Here is a 17,180-nt window from a genome sequence, read left to right as displayed (position 1 = left end):
ATGGAAAGCATACCCATTCTCACTGGTTATGTACCTTTGATCTCAGCTCTGAGTCTGTCAGACAATGGCGAGCAATGAAGGAGCTGAGGAATGTGTAGGAGGAAGAGGCCGCCTCCATGTCTCTGGACTTGTGTCCATTTGAGTCTCCCTTCAAAACCACTTTTTGGTGCCTGACAATAGAAGCAAACATTTCTGCAGATTCCCTGAGCTACTTTCCCAAAAAGAATATTTTCTAGGGCATAAGGACCTAATGACCAAAGCTGCCTCCATGAATTGGCTAGAGGTGAATACCCACCCCATCCCATCCTTCGAATGTCATCCCACCTAAGCAGTACTTTGCTCCACCATCTCAGATCATCATGCCTAAATATTCCCATGGAAAACATGAAGTGTGTTCCACTCCATTGGCTATATGATGTACCAGAGCTCCTGCTGTAGCCAAAGGCAGTGAATGGTCAAGACCACACATATCCTAAAGCTCTTGGATTGCAATGTTCTCAGCAAACAGCTGGGGACCCCACAAATAAGGATTTTTTAAAAAAAATCACAATTTTCCTTCCCTACCCCATCATTTCTGGCCAATTCTACTAAATTTCTATATCCGTATGAAGTCCAAGTCTCCAGGCTTAGTGAAGGGGAGATCTGCAGAAGGAATCCATTCAGCTACTCTACAGGAGAGAGAGAGAGAGATGTGAGTTGGGGTGAAAGGACCCTGCTTTAGAGAGGATAGCTGAATCAGGAACAGTTGGTAAGAAGGAACAGGAGAGGGAAAGAAGAAGAAAAGGAAAAAAATTAGCATGGGACTAATAGGATGGGTGCCAAACTTTGCCTCACTCATTTTGCTTTTATGTTATATCCATTTCCCCCAGCCTATTTAGATTGCAAACTCTGCAGGGCAGGGATCTGCTGTTCTTCTAAAACGGTGGGGTTCCTTCCTAGCATAGTTCTTAGGACCATATAAATAATAAATCATCATCATAAAGCAGCTAAACCTTCCCAACCCTTTGGGGGCAACCCCTCTACAGTTTTTGTCAGAGTTATTTCACCTGTCACTGCACAGTCAGACTGGCAGTGGCAAGCAGGTTAGAATTCTCTCTTCAAATAAATCTTCCACAGTGACCAGTGGGATGCGAGGTGAACGCTAATGTGGTGAGAGGAAATGTAATGCTGTGAGAGCCCCACTGTTTTCCAAACTACCCACAGCAGAAGAGACATTTCCCTGAAGATAGGCTGTGAACATATTTCACTTACGAAAGTGTAAGTGGCCTATGGGACTTTTTAGAAGTGTGTTAAAGTTTAAAAAACTAGAGTTGCTTTGGCTCCGGGAAACTTTCAGCAGATTAAGGAGACCTGTTTGCCATCCCCCAAGCTCTGAAATTCTCCGTTAATTTAATGGATGTCATGTTGTCCTCCAGCACTCTCATTCTTTCATTCTTGTGCCTAACCTTACCAATAAAACTGTCTGTGCTTCTCAACTAAACATTCATTTAACAAATCACAAATCCAACAGACCTTGACTACCTTCAGAGTAAGGCAAATAAATATATTAAGGCACTCATGATTTCCTGGTTTTGTAGTCAAGAGGCATCCAATTCAATAAGAGTCCATTTAATCACACTAAAATGCAAGTGCCCTCGGGAGTTACATGGCACCTGATAGCATGAACACTATTCTGTATAGCCTCAATGACTCTTGAGAATCAGTTTACATCAGATTTTTTTTCTTCTTTTCCATATTTAGGTTCATCTTTTTATTATTCTACTGATGATCGCAGATCTCTCAAGAAACAAATATTCTAACTTCTAACTCTGATCAGGCTCTGAGATGATTAGGACCCATTTCTGCAACTCTACACTGATTTGACTAGGACTATTAACAAAAGATCAGAATGTAGAGACCTTATCCACACTGAACAACATTTACTCATGAGAGTAATTTCATGGAAGATTATTGGACTACTTGTGAAATGAAGTGCTATTCAACATTAAGAGTATCAGAATCAGGCCCTTATAGTTTATTGGCAAACTCTGCATTCCAGATGCTATACTTTCCCCCTCTCTTTCTAATGTTCCCACTCACCCAATTCAATTCCATCCTAATATTGTTGCTTGAACTGTTGATCACTTTTATGGGACTATTCATTGAAGTACAGCACTAGCCACATAATTTAAAATTAACCAAGTTGAAACAATGACTGGAATATGAAGTGTGACTCTTTTGCGGTGTTCATAAGTAATGTGCTTTAATTCTCTAGTAATAAAGCCAAATGAGTAGAAGTATGGAAATTTACTGAAAATCCATTACCTATGTAGCATGCTCTTTTTTTTTTTTCTTTTTTTTTTTTCCAATTCAGAAATGGACCCAAGCTGCAAAATTCAGATCCTGACCTGAATTTTTCCAAAGGAAGGAGATGGTCTTGTTTGAGATTTACTTTGGGCCAATTCTTTTCAGAACCTCTTTCATATGTTCAAAATTCTTGTAAGCAATTAAACAAACTGAAGGGACTTCTACAGCATTAGGACCAGAACCAACCAAAATTAGCCTCTATACCTGTCTGTTGGAATTTTTCCCACAAGAGGGTTACACAACTGCCCACTACATGTGACAAAGTCCTTGGGAATGATGGGGGATTCCATTGAGCTACTCATACTTGATAATATAATGTGGAAGCAAGTTCTTCATCAAGGACCTATTTCTGTCTTTATTCACACAGAGAAGTGCTATTTCAAGCCAGATTGTGACCCCTTATTCTTATTTATGAGGACAAGACGTCCCACTGAAAGTAAAAGGGCTACCATTTGCCCTAGCTTGAGCAGTTCCATTCATTTCAATGGGACTAGTTGCAAAGTACAGTACTCCTCAGCACGAGTAAGGGTGGCAGAACCTGGCCTAAAGTGAGTATCAGTGAGCCAGGGGAGAAATTTAAAAGGCCTGTGACCCAAGGGGGTCTTGAGCTGTTCTGACCCATGTATCAGCAAGAAAAGAAGAGGACCAGGAAGCTCAAAGATTGAAAACCATGAAGACATGAAGCCTTCTTATTTTGAAGTTCTTTATCAGTTGGGGGGGGTGAAGATTTCTCTTTATCACTCTAAAGTAATTTTTATCAGTTGTCTATCAGAGACAGAAAGCTTGTCTGCACTTAAAAGGCTCAGCGTAGACACTACCAATCCGATAGGAGGGATTCTCCTGTCGACATTCATCATCCGTTTCCCTGAGAGGCAGTCAATGGCAAAATTCTTATTTGAAGGGTCTAAGAAACAGGAGTGAGGGAATGTTGAAGTGGGAAATTCTGCACTTCTCTCAGCTGTGGACCTGAATGTTGTTTGTCCTGAACTAGGCTTTCACGTCCAGCCAAATTTTATTCTAAATAAGTCAACCTTCTATTAGTTCCATAGCCTTCTGAAACTTGCACATCACAAAGAACAGGAGTACTTGTGGCACCTTACAGACTAACAAATTTATTTGAGCATAAGCTTTCATGGGCTACATCCCACTTCTTCGGATGCATAGAATGGAACATATATTGAGGAGATATATATATTGAGGAGATATATATATGTGTGTATATATATATCTCCTCAATATATGTTCCATTCTATGCATCCGAAGAAGTGGGATGTAGACCACGAAAGCTTATGCTCAAATAAATTTGTTAGTCTCTAAGGTGTCACAAGTACTCCTGTTCTTTTTGCAGATACAGACTAACACAGCTGCTACTCTGAAACTTGCACTGCACAGAAAGCTATAGGTACTTTGGGCTATATCAGACCCTGTTTATTTGATCTCACTAATAACAGACATTAAATTAAGAGGTTATTTTGGTAACATTTTAAACTTCATGGCCTTAATATGCTTGGTAGCAATTTACTGTAATTGGATAGTCATTGTAAGTAAATAAATGTTAATGTATAAATTACAGAATATTTATTGAAGTTTAACAGCTACACCAATAACACACAGTAATAAATCATACACAAAAACAAGCATTTGACTACTATCCAATTGTTTAAGGTCAGAACATAGTTTTATTTAATTTGTATTTTATTAATATAATTCCCTCTACAGGATGGAATTAAAAAAATGTTAAACTGTATGTCATAGGCCCTAACTAGCTAAGACCTAAAGGATATTTTCCTTTAGCTTAAGGGCTAAGTGTCTCTGATTTTGGGGTTTGGAGAATATGAGCTCTTCATTGTTTCTACTGTCAGCATTCCCCTTTAAGTGGCACATAGACTCTGTATCATCCCTCTGCACCAGGGTGAATTCCACTCAGTAAAAGGTCCAAGTGTCTGACTATAAGCAGAGACAATTGTGACACCCTAGAGGACCACACATTTGTTCCAATATTGTATTCAATTTAAATGCCAATATACATTTTACAATATATTTGAGGTTTGCAGATATAAACCCTGAAATGTTTTAAAACTCAGGAAACCTCTTTGATAATGGGCTTGGGATTCTAACTGATATTGCAGATAGTGAATATTGAACTTATTAAAATAGATCCAAAATCCTTACGAAGCAAGTTCGTTAAAAGATAATCACTTTGTTAAAGCCACCATGTTCACCTCATCTGATGTTTTTATGCCTATAGTTTTATTTTTATGATAATTAACAAGATGATGATGTACCTGTCAAAAAACAGCACTAATTAAAGTATAAGAAACAGGGTAAGTGGTAAATGGAGCCCAGAGAAAGGGCAATTAACAGCAATTTGGGGAAGGTGGGGAGACCTTCTAAACTGTGCAGTTGCTTTTGTATTTTTCATCAGTGACATTGTCATTGTCATCATTAATCTGTCTCCTTACATTACTGGCACTTTATTGCAGTTAACGATCCATTTCCCATGCACCCTCAGTCTAAATCTATGTCTTTTTTTATTAAAGGAGTAGTAAGTTAGCAAAAGCAGTAATGGTTGTATTGTCACTCTCTGAGCCTTCCATACTACTGCCCTATTCTCCTTCTTCATTTTAACAGTCACTAGTTCTAGCAATTACTGTTTCCTTTCTCCATTAGACTGGTAGAGAGTGTATTTATTTGTCTACACACTATGCATATAATTTTATCTCCATTAGAATTGGCTAGTTAAGAAGAAATTTCTCTTATGGTGATTATAAGAGGCCTGTTATACTCCCAACAAAGTCAAAGATGAGATTTCCCATTGACTTCAATGGGAGCAGCTTTGGGCCCTAAATATGTACATACATGAGGATTGAGAGCCTTGTGATTTGTATGTAAGTATGCATAACTGCAGTAGCTTTTCTTGTACTGCAGTGACAATTTTCAGATGCTGGCACCTACAATGTATCTGCAAAATTTATAATAACACCTATTTAAACTGCACAAAAAATAATTGTGTGGGCATATTATCTGATTTGCATGCACAAAGGTTCACAGAATGACAATACAACCAGTATAATTTTTGTTCACTTATACTAGTTTAATAAAGAAAGACAGATTTAGAGGGAGGTATTTTATTTATTTTATATAAATAAATAAACATGCCAACCAGATAAAATACCAGGAGTTGTTTTTCTACAAAGAGAATAATAAACATTACCCAGGGAGAGGAAAAAACAATCTCCAAAATGAACTAGAAAAACATTTTCAAACAAAGAAATGAGCTAAGATACTTCAAAATAGTCAAATATGCCTATTTCAAATCTGCTTAGTGCCAACTGGCAAAGGGCAGCAGGGTGGGGTGGGGTGCATAGACGATACAGGAATTTCCGGAGTCTGGTATTGACATTCTAAATCACCAATAGAGTGACATATGAGATCTCTAACAACAGCCTGTGTCACTCTGGTCATCAATACCATTGTGAAATGTATATACAGCTACTTTGCAAGGAGTTTGTGTGTGGATAGGTGGGTGGGGGTGGGTGGGTGCCCGCGCATGCACACACACACATACACACACAGAGTATGTTCTTAAAGTCTATCTAGGGACTGATCCCTAGGTGAAGGTGAAAAAGAGGTTTTGATCAGTCTGGCTGTTGAAATGTAAATTAAGTATTGTATGTTTCACGCTGGGTCTCCTATCAGCTGTGTGAATCAAGTGATGATCCCGAGTTGAATCTTACAAGGTGTGTGTACTGTACCTTTGGGAGCAGCAGGCCAGATGATTCTGTGAGTGAGCAGCGGAACAGGGGCTGAACACTCCAGAGGGATGCTCGGAGGACACGGGGGTTGGTATGTGCCTATTGCTACCTGTCTAGAGAGAGGGAGGCCTGCAAGTTATGCTTGTGCTTGTGCTGCTAGAGACTGGACACTGCAGACCCTGACAAGCCTTCTTCACACTAATGGCAGAGGTGATGGTGAGGTGCTTCCCAACCCTGGGTACCACTGGGGAGTGTCACAACATCAGGGATGTGGAAGCAAAAAGGAAGCAGGAAAAAAAGTGATAAAACCATCTTAATTTGTTAAATTCTCTTTATCCTAGGAAAAGTGGCAGCATGGCTTGGCTCTTGTCAGAACGATCTAATGTTGTGTCCCTGGTTTTCCATCACCATTCCATTGAGAATGCAATTAATTGAAGGTGCAAATGAAAATACTCACTTCTAACTTAACCCAGCAAATTAGCTAGTTAAATGTCTAAATGCTGGAATTTGCTCCCACAATAAAAAATGAAATATCAAAATAAGATACTTGGCTGCACATGCTTCTCCCGCTGGGGTAAAGAGGAAAGAAGAAACATGTGACAGATGTTAGTCATATTGTTTAATGCATTACTGGAAGGTATTAAGATACTACAGTGATGAACGCAGTATAAGAACCTGGATAGAATAGAAACATTTTGCATCCACAATTCACTATAGGCACAAACTGATGGACTATATCGAGACCCTTAAAAATTGGCCCAGTGTATCTTCCATATTGTTGATTATACTGACATGGGAAAATCACTATAAATATCTGCCTTTTTCTTCTCATTGCTGAATCATAAAAAAAAAACCCACTTTATCATTTTATCATAAAAAAATGTAGCTACTCTCAGGATGAATGCAAAACTTTGATGAAGCAACACTGGCATTACAAAAACTGTGCTGGCAGAAATAAGTGAAAAGGTCTACTAATACTTGTGCTCACAAAAGTTATGTTTTCTCTTGTAACAATTAATCTTGCCAGTGTCATCCATAATGGAAAGGTGCATGGAGCCAAATTTATTCAGTCCTGACTCACAGTAAATACATTATATTTTCCATATAGTACTGCAAATGACATTACATACTGCTAAGCAAACTGTAACATATTTCTAGTTTACTCCACTAATACTGATAATCTTTGACTACATTTCAGAACAAAAGGATATTGGGTAGTGAGATATTTTTAACACAGGCTGGAATTTTTCTCCCAGTGTGAGCTGTAGCACCTACTAGAAAAGAAAAAGGGAATTCAGGATTTATGCCTAGTACATTCTCCTGGAGGGGAGGTAATCATCTGAACATTTATCTATAACAAAAAAACTGACTACCTTATCAGTTTCTTTGAGACTGCCAACTGTGATACATCATTTCACATTGCTTCTCTGAGCCAAGTCATCCATCAAGATTTTTAAAGCTTAGCTCACCACCTGTGGATGGAGAGAAGTAATTGCGAAAATAAAGTCGAAATTACGCTTGGTCATCATGTTAAGGGCAAAAATGTAACCTTTGAAGAGGATCAGAGATGTGACAACATTCAGTAATATTTTTTTAAACCAGTTTTGGTAATAAAGATACATTTCACTCAACTGGATACTTCCTAGAAACGATACAATTGCAAACATTGCCACTCATTAAAAGCAATTCACATTGAATTTGGCCACTTCAGCATTTTGTCCAACCCTAATTCATAAAATGATTTAAGGCCTCACTTTTTAGCATATCTGTTTTTCATCATCTGTATATGTATGGGGCCCTATCCTATATTCTTTACTCAGGCAAAACTACTAATAGCAATGGGATTTTACCCTGAATAAGCCACAATTCCTTATAGCCTAATAATGCTTTGTATTGCATACTGTATTGTAATATATACCATATATGACCAACGCTGATAAAGGCTTTTCCAGTCTATACCAGTCCAAGTTCTACTCCATTTTTCTTGTTAGATCAGAGGTGGGCAAACTATGGCCCGCGGGCCACATCCAGCCCCCGGGTCCGTCCTGCCCAGCCCTTGAGTTCCGGGGAGGCTAGCCCCCGGCCCCTCCCCTGCTTACCTCCCCCCCTCCGCCTCAGTTTGCCGTGCCGCCAGCGCTCTGGGCGATGGGGTTGTGAGCTCCTGCTGGGCAGCACGCCAGCGAGAGCCACAGGCCTGCCCCGGTGCTCTAGACTGCACAGCGGCATGGCTGGCTCCGACCGGGCGGCGCAGCTGCCAGTCCTGGTGCTCTGAGCAGCATGGTAAGGGGACGGGGAATGGGGGGGTTGGATAAGGGGCAGGGGGTCCCGGGGGCAGTCAGGGGACAGGGACCAGGTGGGGTTGGATAGAGGGTGGGGTCCCCAGGGGGCAGTTAGGGGCGGGGCGGTCTCGGGAGGGTGCGGATGGGAGAGGGGGTGAGGCAGTCTGGGGAGGCAAAGTCTTCCCTACCCAGCCCTCCATACTGTTTCGGAACCCCAATGTGGCCCTCAGGCCAAAAAGTTTGCCCACCCTTGTGTTAGATTGATATTTTCCATTCTACTTTTCTTCTTCATCTCTGTCTCCCATATCCCCTTGTACTTTGATTGCTGACATTCTAATTATGGATGAATTGTTCAGATAACTGTTGCCCTGAGAGGGTTGGAAATAAAACAGGAAGTGCTTTCCATACACTTGATTGCTCTTGTGAATGCAACAAAATGCATTTCCTGAGTCTGGTATTGACATTCTAAATCACCAATAGAGGAGTTACCTTTCCACCCCCTACATAGTATATTTGCACAAATTCTGATTGCAAGATATTTTTGTCCTGAGATGTACTATAGTTAGTGTAAATATTAAAGTTTGGAGAAAAAGATGAAGACAGCATGGTGTTTGATACAGTATTTATAGAATAGCAGTTTTTTCCCAAAGATATCTGTGTAAAAGAGTCACAAATATTCCTCTGTTTTGCTTCTTGATTAAGGAATGTGAAGATAGGTAAGTCTCCATTTATCACAGCAGTAATTTTGTTCAATCCTCTGACACAAATGAAAGATGACCCTGGCATTTACTTGGAAGACAAATTTCTCTGATTTGATGGTCCACCTACAAATTTGTGTTCGTAGTGTATGATAATACTGTTGGTGAAGGAGTAACCGATCATGGAACATTTTTAACAGCTAGAAAGGTAAAACATCCCAGTTCCATCAATATCAAGCACCATAGTTTTCAGTACATGTGTGGTATAAAAGAAAAATAAAACTAGACTTAGTTGAGCATATATAGCATGGCTAGTAGTTTATTCCACAAATTTCACTTTATTTTCTTTTATGAATTGTTTATGAAAAGCTTGGAGACTTCTGGAATGTATTTGTTATTTGAAATTATTCACAGATTTATAGTGAATAATTATTGGTTTTCAGATCATTCACAAATAGATTTGTTACAAATATATATATATGTATACACACAAATTGTGTTATAGTGGTTAGTTATACCAGTCATGTAGTATTGCTTCTGTTTTCCAATTTCATCACTTACTTAATTAATCAATACAACATGAACTATGAATTTTAGCAATTGCAACTACAATTCTAAATTCACGTTCAGCTAATATGCAAGCATTTGAGCTTAAAATTCACTTTTGGTGAGAATTAATACTAGTAAAAGATGAGCACTGAAATATCTGTGGAAAGTGAATATGTGACAGTCATCACTATGACTGAATCAAAATCCATGTTCAGATTCAAAAGAATATTTGCATCATTTTGTCTGCTATTCAGTCACTTCTATACTAAGGCATCATATGTTTGTAGGATAATAATGACCTACGTTCTATTCTGCAGCTATTTTTTTCAGTAGGGCTACATAAAGAGGGGATGGGAAACAGAACATCTATAATTTATAATTATATATGTGAGCTATTGTCGACTAGACTTTCTGGGGTACTGTCCAGGCTTCCATGTGGTCAAGAAGAGTAGGTTAATTCTGAGTGGGTAAGTTCTGAAGTGAATTTATTCCTGTTTGGGAGTCAAATGAGCAAACACAAACTGACGATACTATCTCCTAGATTAAATATCTGTGAATGAAATACACATTTGAATAAGAGTTTTGCTGGCAAAAGCATCAGCAATGTTTAAAATGCACAGATGCAGCTCCACTGTTAGAACTTCCGGTACAACACAGCTCTGGGTTCAAGCTCCCAAACCCCCCAAAATAATTCACTCTCCTCTCCCAAAACAACATAGATTTGATTCTACTCATCCAATACATCCTATTGAGGTCAATGGGTGAGTAAGGGCTGAACCATCAATCTTTTCATTCCCAGTGCTGTTTTATGTGACTCTACTTATTAACCCAACTGAAATACAGTGGACAATTTTGTCTATGGTAAATCAATTGGGAATCCAGCATGATTCCAAAACCTCTGGGGTCACTTATCCTAGGCCAAAGGAAGCCCATTTGGAATCCCAAACAAACCCTATTGGACTAATTACCCATGAGCAATTCTTACTTATCTGTTCCAAAAATATCTAAATTCTCAACTACTGACCACTGAGAAGATCCCCTTTAATAATTTTCACATCTAACCATTTTGCTAGTAGTTTCATCCCAAGCATTTATTTCAATGCTATTATAATGTATTTAAAGACAAATTTGAAAACTTACTTCTCAATAAATAAATGTAACACCCCTAATCCACCCAATTACCTCCTTTAATGCCAATCTCCTTATGGGCTTTGATGGACAGGCCTCAGTTCTTCTGGATCCCGCCTCCCACTCAGCAGGGTGTAACTTCTTTATTTTCTTCCCATATGACTGTATTGGGCGGTGCCTCCACCCCCTTTGCTCCTTCCTGGCAGGGTCACCAGGGCAGCTGGGGAGGAAAATTCTAACCACAGAGTAACCCCCACTTACTTGTCAATAGTTGAAGACTCCCAAGAAATAACAAACACATACAAATCCCCCCACAGGTTCAATAGGCAGCGGGTAATAAAATCCCCAAACCCTTACCCCCTGGCTTGAGGACACAGTTCAGGGAGTAGGGGGTCTCCCAAACAATTTCCACGGCTAGCTAACAGATGGTGATTCACAACTCTGCAACTCCAGTTCAGAGAGAACACTGGGCTCCTCAGTCACTGCAGAAAGGCTGATGATCGCTATTGGCAGTTGTCCTCTTCATACAGGAGTCAGGCTGCTTCTGGCCCCTGGATTTCTCCTTGTCACAAAGGGGTGCAGGGCTCAAGGTGCAGGTTACAAAACTATACTAAAAATCCTAAATTTAGTCTCCTACCCTAGTGATCAGACACACTCAAAGCAGGCAGTCAGCCCTGACTAACACCCAGAGCAGAGCTTGCCATGTGGTGACTGATTTCACCTAGAGAACTGGAGGACTAACTCAGCTTGTCGGGTGGGGGGAGTGATGGGGGGGCAGTTTTCCAAACAAAGCTCTCTAAGATGGGAGTCACCTTGAAGAGGGAAAGGGGCCAAGCTGAGGGATCTTGCTTCCAGGTCCCCACAGACCGGTTCTCAGGGGGAACCCTGCATGCAGGCCTGGGACTCACCAGCTCCCCATACAGCCAATGCTGCCCTTTCCTTGGCTGGCTCCAGACTACTCTAAAATGGCTTCTCCCCCACTCCCCAGGCTCCCCAGGAGGGCATCTCACTTTCTATTGGTCAGGCTAGCCCTTCTTCCCATCAGAAAGTGAATAAGGGAATGTTATTTACTCCTTCACATAACACAAGAAACAGGGGTCACCCAATGACATTAATAAGCAGCAGATTTAAAACAAACAAAAGGAAGTACTTCTTCACACAATGTACAGTCAACCACGGGAACTCTTTGCCAGGGGACGTTGTGAAGGCCAAAACTATAATAGGATTAAAAAAAGAACTAGATAAGTTCATGGAGGACAGGTCCATCAATGGCTATTAGCCAGGATGGGCAGGGATGCAACACCATGCTCTGAGTGCCCCATCTTCTGTTTGCCAAAAGCTGGGAGTGGATGGGGGATGGATCACTTGATAATTGCCCTGTTCTGTTCATTCCTTCTGAAGCACATGACACTGGCCACTGTTAGAAGACAGGATACTGGGCTAGATGGACCATTGGTCTGACCCAGTATGGTTATTCTTATGTTCTTATGTCCTAATCTTTTGACTCTGCCCCCTCCTCGGAGCAGGCATGCCTGCAGTCCTCCCGCAAGCCAAATACACCTCTACCCCAGTATAACACAACCCGATATAACATGAATTCGGATATAACGCGGTAAAGCAGCACTCCGGGGAGGGCAGGGCTGCGCGCTCCGGTGGATCAAAGCAAGTTCGATATAACGCGGTTTCACCTATAACGCGGCTCCCGAGGACAGCGTTATATCGGGATAGAGATGTAGTGGCTCTCCTCTCTCCTGCTAGGTTGCCTAACACACTCTGAGTCTGCCCTTGACTCCCCCCTCTCCCAGGGACAGTGTGCCTCTCCCTGATTTACCCGCACACAGAGCCCCGGGGATCCAGGTAAGCGCCTTGGGTGTTACATAAAAATGTATTTAACTTAACATGTGAATATCCAGCCCCTGCCATGGATACCAACACTAGATGGAAAAGACCTTCATGGTGCTACCATATGGAAGGTCTCAGAGCCATCCTGCTAGCTCATGGCAAGATTGTTGAAAAAGGCTGGGGTAGGGGGATAGAAATGCTATGCATCACACCTTACACTAAAAGGGCGCAGCATGCATCATTTCCCCACAAGCATTTGTTTCGCTCTTCAGAATACAGAGTATATGCAAGACTGTCGGGGACTTGGTAAACTATGTGATACGAGTAACAATAAAGAAATTTCAAACTGATTAATACCACACTGCAGAAAACTACTTTTCCCCTATTAAAGACTCTGCTGATTGCAAACATGACAGGTCCTATTTACATCATACTTCAATTTTACTGCAATTTAGGTGTGAAACTATAAGCAGAACAGCACCACAGAAGTTAAATGCAACATACTGTTCTTGTTTCTAAGGATCACTAAATAATATAAGACATAAAATCAAACCCAATGCTGAAAATGGACAGGAGTCAATGAGATTCTCACAGGCTTTTTCTCTGTAATGTGTTCACCTGGTATTTTGAAAAGAATCATTTTGGCCATGTTTAACTGGTATTTTTAAAAAGACACATCGTAGTCCCTTTAAAATGAAATTGTGTGTTTCTGCCATAGCTGACTGGGGATTAGGAAGTACAGAAAGGAAGTACACACAGTACCACATTCAGAAGTTAAACTAAATAAATCTAGGAAAAGTTGAAGTTAGCATAATTTACACCTCCTTCCAGTCGCATCCCCCTCAACATATACAATATGTTACTCCAACTTAGACTGTATGGTCCATTAGACTCCCTTAGATCTATACCAATTTACCAACATGCAGCTTATGCTCAACCCTCACCCCTTTCCACATCTCCTCTGACTTTGGTTCAGTCTAAAGATGGCAGCCTGTGTGTGCTACACCTATATTAAGCTTTTTGTCTGCTGGAAATCCAAAGACTCTGTGAAGTATGAAAAGACACTAAGATAGCTTAACATTCAGGGTAATTATCTTTGAATGCCTCAACTTGGAGGAGTGCAAATAAGAAGCCAGTAAATCTCCAACTAAACTACCTGCATGTGTTTGCGTTATCTAGGCATATCTATTCATTACAACTCTAAGGAAAAAAATATAAACAAAAATTTTTAATTTAAAGCTAGCAGAACTTTTGTAGATCATGAGGTATTTAAAACTATGTGAGTAACTTCTGAGTATTTCATTCTCACAGCTTTACAAAGGAATACATTCTAAAGTTCTACCGGACTGTGGCTTAGGATCAATGTCACTTGGCTGATAAATACCAGGGAAACCTGGAGAAAAGTTTCTAACATTCCTCTAGTCATTCACCTGCTTGATTAACTTCTTTCTGCGGCTGCGGGGAGCGCTCATTATGAATGCTGTATGTTCACTGTCTTCTTCACATTGCGTGAGAGCAACTTTCTTTCGACTGTTAAATGTTAAAATGTCCAATGTCTTTTTCATCACAGGGAACTCAGACATTCATACTGAACATCTGGTTTTGCATTACATACAAGCTGACAAGTTGTCATATTCAATATTTTTAACTGTTCTTTTCCTTTCTCGACATAGGCAATCTCTCAGTAGGCCTCCTATTATCGTAGATGACTAGGTGAAAAGGGTAACAGTCAAAAGAATCATGTGTCATGCATGATCTCCCTTTAAAGGACCATTCTGCTGAAGGAATCGTGGCAAGACCAAAGAAATGGAGGATTCTGTTGTACAACCCTTACTCATATTGGTGGGAAATTTGCCCTGTTTAGAGTTCCATGTAGAAAGCTTAACAGAGGAAGCAATTTGAAGTGCACCACAAGTTTTATTGGTCCTAAAAATCCATGAGCAATGCTAAGTATGCTTCAGTGTTATCTCCTGGCACATTATCTATTAACATATATACAGACATCTCATTTATAAAGCATTTCTCTTCCTATAGAGGAAAGAGAATTTAAATTAACTATATAGTCTTTGAAATGGGTAGGTAACTTTATGGCTCCTCCACGTCATGTGATTTTATTTTCAGTCCCTTCATCCTCTTCCCATTTGCCCCCAGGAAATTTCTGTGCTGCTAAGATTTTCTGGCATTACCTTTGCCAGCTCCTGGGGGGACTCCTTTCACAGTCTGCATGTGAGCAAACATCTCTCTTCTGTACAGAAGAACTCCTCTAACAGGCCTGGCAAAAAGTCTATGCACAATTAAATCCAAATTAAGCTCCATTTTCAGGGTTTAAATGGAACTTTGGTCATAGGTAGGGGTCCTGGGTTATCTCCATTGTGGCAAATTTTGCCCACTGTTGAGCTCTCACCATTCTTACTCATGAAAGTAGTCCCATCAAAATTAGTTACTCACCAACATGAGTAAGACTCGCACAATCAAGCCCTGGGTGCTCCAGTGGTAAGGAAGTACGTTCAAGTGAGAAGAGATAATATGCTACATATTGATTGATTTTCAGAAGCAGATCCTGCTTTTAATTGTACACATGATCTCCTGTTAGACATGTTGATATTGTGTTCATGGGTTTGAAAAAATAAACAAACATTTATGTTAAATAACCCACATGATGCGAGTCTGGAAAATCTGCACTTAATTTCTAAAATAAGGACAATTGGCAATGATTTGTTGTGAAACAACGTAATATTACAAATCATAGTATTATGAAGGGCTGCTTATAAAAATTGATACTTTATATCCTCTCTTGAATCTCTGCTCCTGCATGGCCAATAACAAATCCTCACTGCTCTCAAGAAAGTTTTCATTTCCCACGTAACTAAAGCAAAAACTTGACCCTGGATAAGTTCAAAAGTGTAGGATAGGAACAAAGAATACCTGTGACAATGAATGCTATCTGATTGACTTTCTGGGTGGGAATATCTTTTTACAAAGTGGATCTGGATAAATAGATATATTCAGAAAATCCAACCACAGTTCATGCAGTAATGATTAGGAATGCAGCTATTTCCACTCTGATGGTCTGTGGAGAGCAGCTTCCAGCCTTTTAAAGTTTGTTGAAGTATTGGATTGGCAAGCTGAGATAATGCAAGACCACTTCCAAATGATGGTGTAGTCAAAGCATTAGAGGGCAATTACTTCTCCAGCACTTCTGCTGAAAAAAACTAAACTAGCTATACGTGAAGTGCTTTCAACTTCTCAAACAACTGCTGATCGTATAATACCCCAGACTGAATACCATGTCTGATGACAAGTTAAAAAGTTCTCATCATTGACAACTAACATTTTTAACCTTCAGATGGGAATCATAACGGGCAAGATGCTGAGTGCTTTGAGGGGGGGGAAATAAATTCAGAGTGGGCATATTCAGTATCTTTGTTTTCTTTTCTCTCGGAGTTATGGATTTCTAGTTTCTAAAACAGTATCTAAAATAATATTTTAAAAGAGACTGATTTTTGGATACTGCTAATAGTGGGTTGTGGACTATATACTTTTTATTATAATTTTTTTTATACATCACCAGTAAACTTGTGTGACACTTTACAGACATAAGCACATTTTCAAATTAATACAATTTAAGAGAATTTAAGTTCTCTTCTGTACTAGAGGAAGTTTACAATCTACAATAAATTATAGTAAATGACAATAACAGCAAGCAGTTCTGTGTTACTGGGAAGACCAGTGAATTTGAGTATTTGACTGGCCGGCATGATTGTTTTCTCAATATTGTTCTGGATTTGACAGTATCCTCTCTAACAGTACTGTGTAATGTATCTTCTCTACCAAACTGTATAATGAGAGGCCTAAATCAGAATAGTCTACTTCAAGAACTCTACCTAACTTACAGGGATATTGACATTTGTTTTCTGTAAAGCACCGTGAAGAAAAACAATAGATATGTATAAGCGTATTATGAATTTTCTTGTGAAATGAGTGTCCTGAAATTAATCATTTGGGACCAGATCCTCCTAAGGTCTCTTTGAACTGCTGCAGCAACCCCTGATAAAGAGGACATGTCTGAGTTGTCTGGAAGTGGGGCAGTCCAAGGCACGATGGCAGGCCGGAAGGACAGAGCTGGAGCATGATGTGCTTTCTCTGTTGATCCCCAGCCAGCTGAATGGTTTGATGAGGATCATTCTCATCAGTGTAAGTTAGAATAACCCTTTGGCTGCTCTAGCTTGTGCTTGGAGCAGATTCAGCCTGCTGGCTGGCCCAGAACAGGGGAGGGATTAAAGTGGTTTAGAGTCACCTTTAGTCTCCCCTGCACTGTTGAAATTCTAATTTCTATTTCTGTCAGAATACACAGTAGCTGAACATTAACATTAGAAATACCTTTTGCAATAAGAGCCTAAAAGGGGAAACACTGAGATGTTGATATCATGGCAAAGTATTCTTTTTTTAAAATTTGACGATTTCTATACTTGGCATCAAGAATAATTGAATGTTAAAGAAATGAAAACACCACAAAATCTCTAGCCATGTGTGGATTTAGAATTTGCAAGATACACTCTATCAGGCAACACCTCCATTATTTC

This window comes from Trachemys scripta, chromosome 11, assembly GCF_013100865.1.
Source record: "Trachemys scripta elegans isolate TJP31775 chromosome 11, CAS_Tse_1.0, whole genome shotgun sequence".
Taxonomy (NCBI): domain Eukaryota; kingdom Metazoa; phylum Chordata; order Testudines; family Emydidae; genus Trachemys; species Trachemys scripta.
This window is presented reverse-complemented; position numbering follows the sequence as displayed.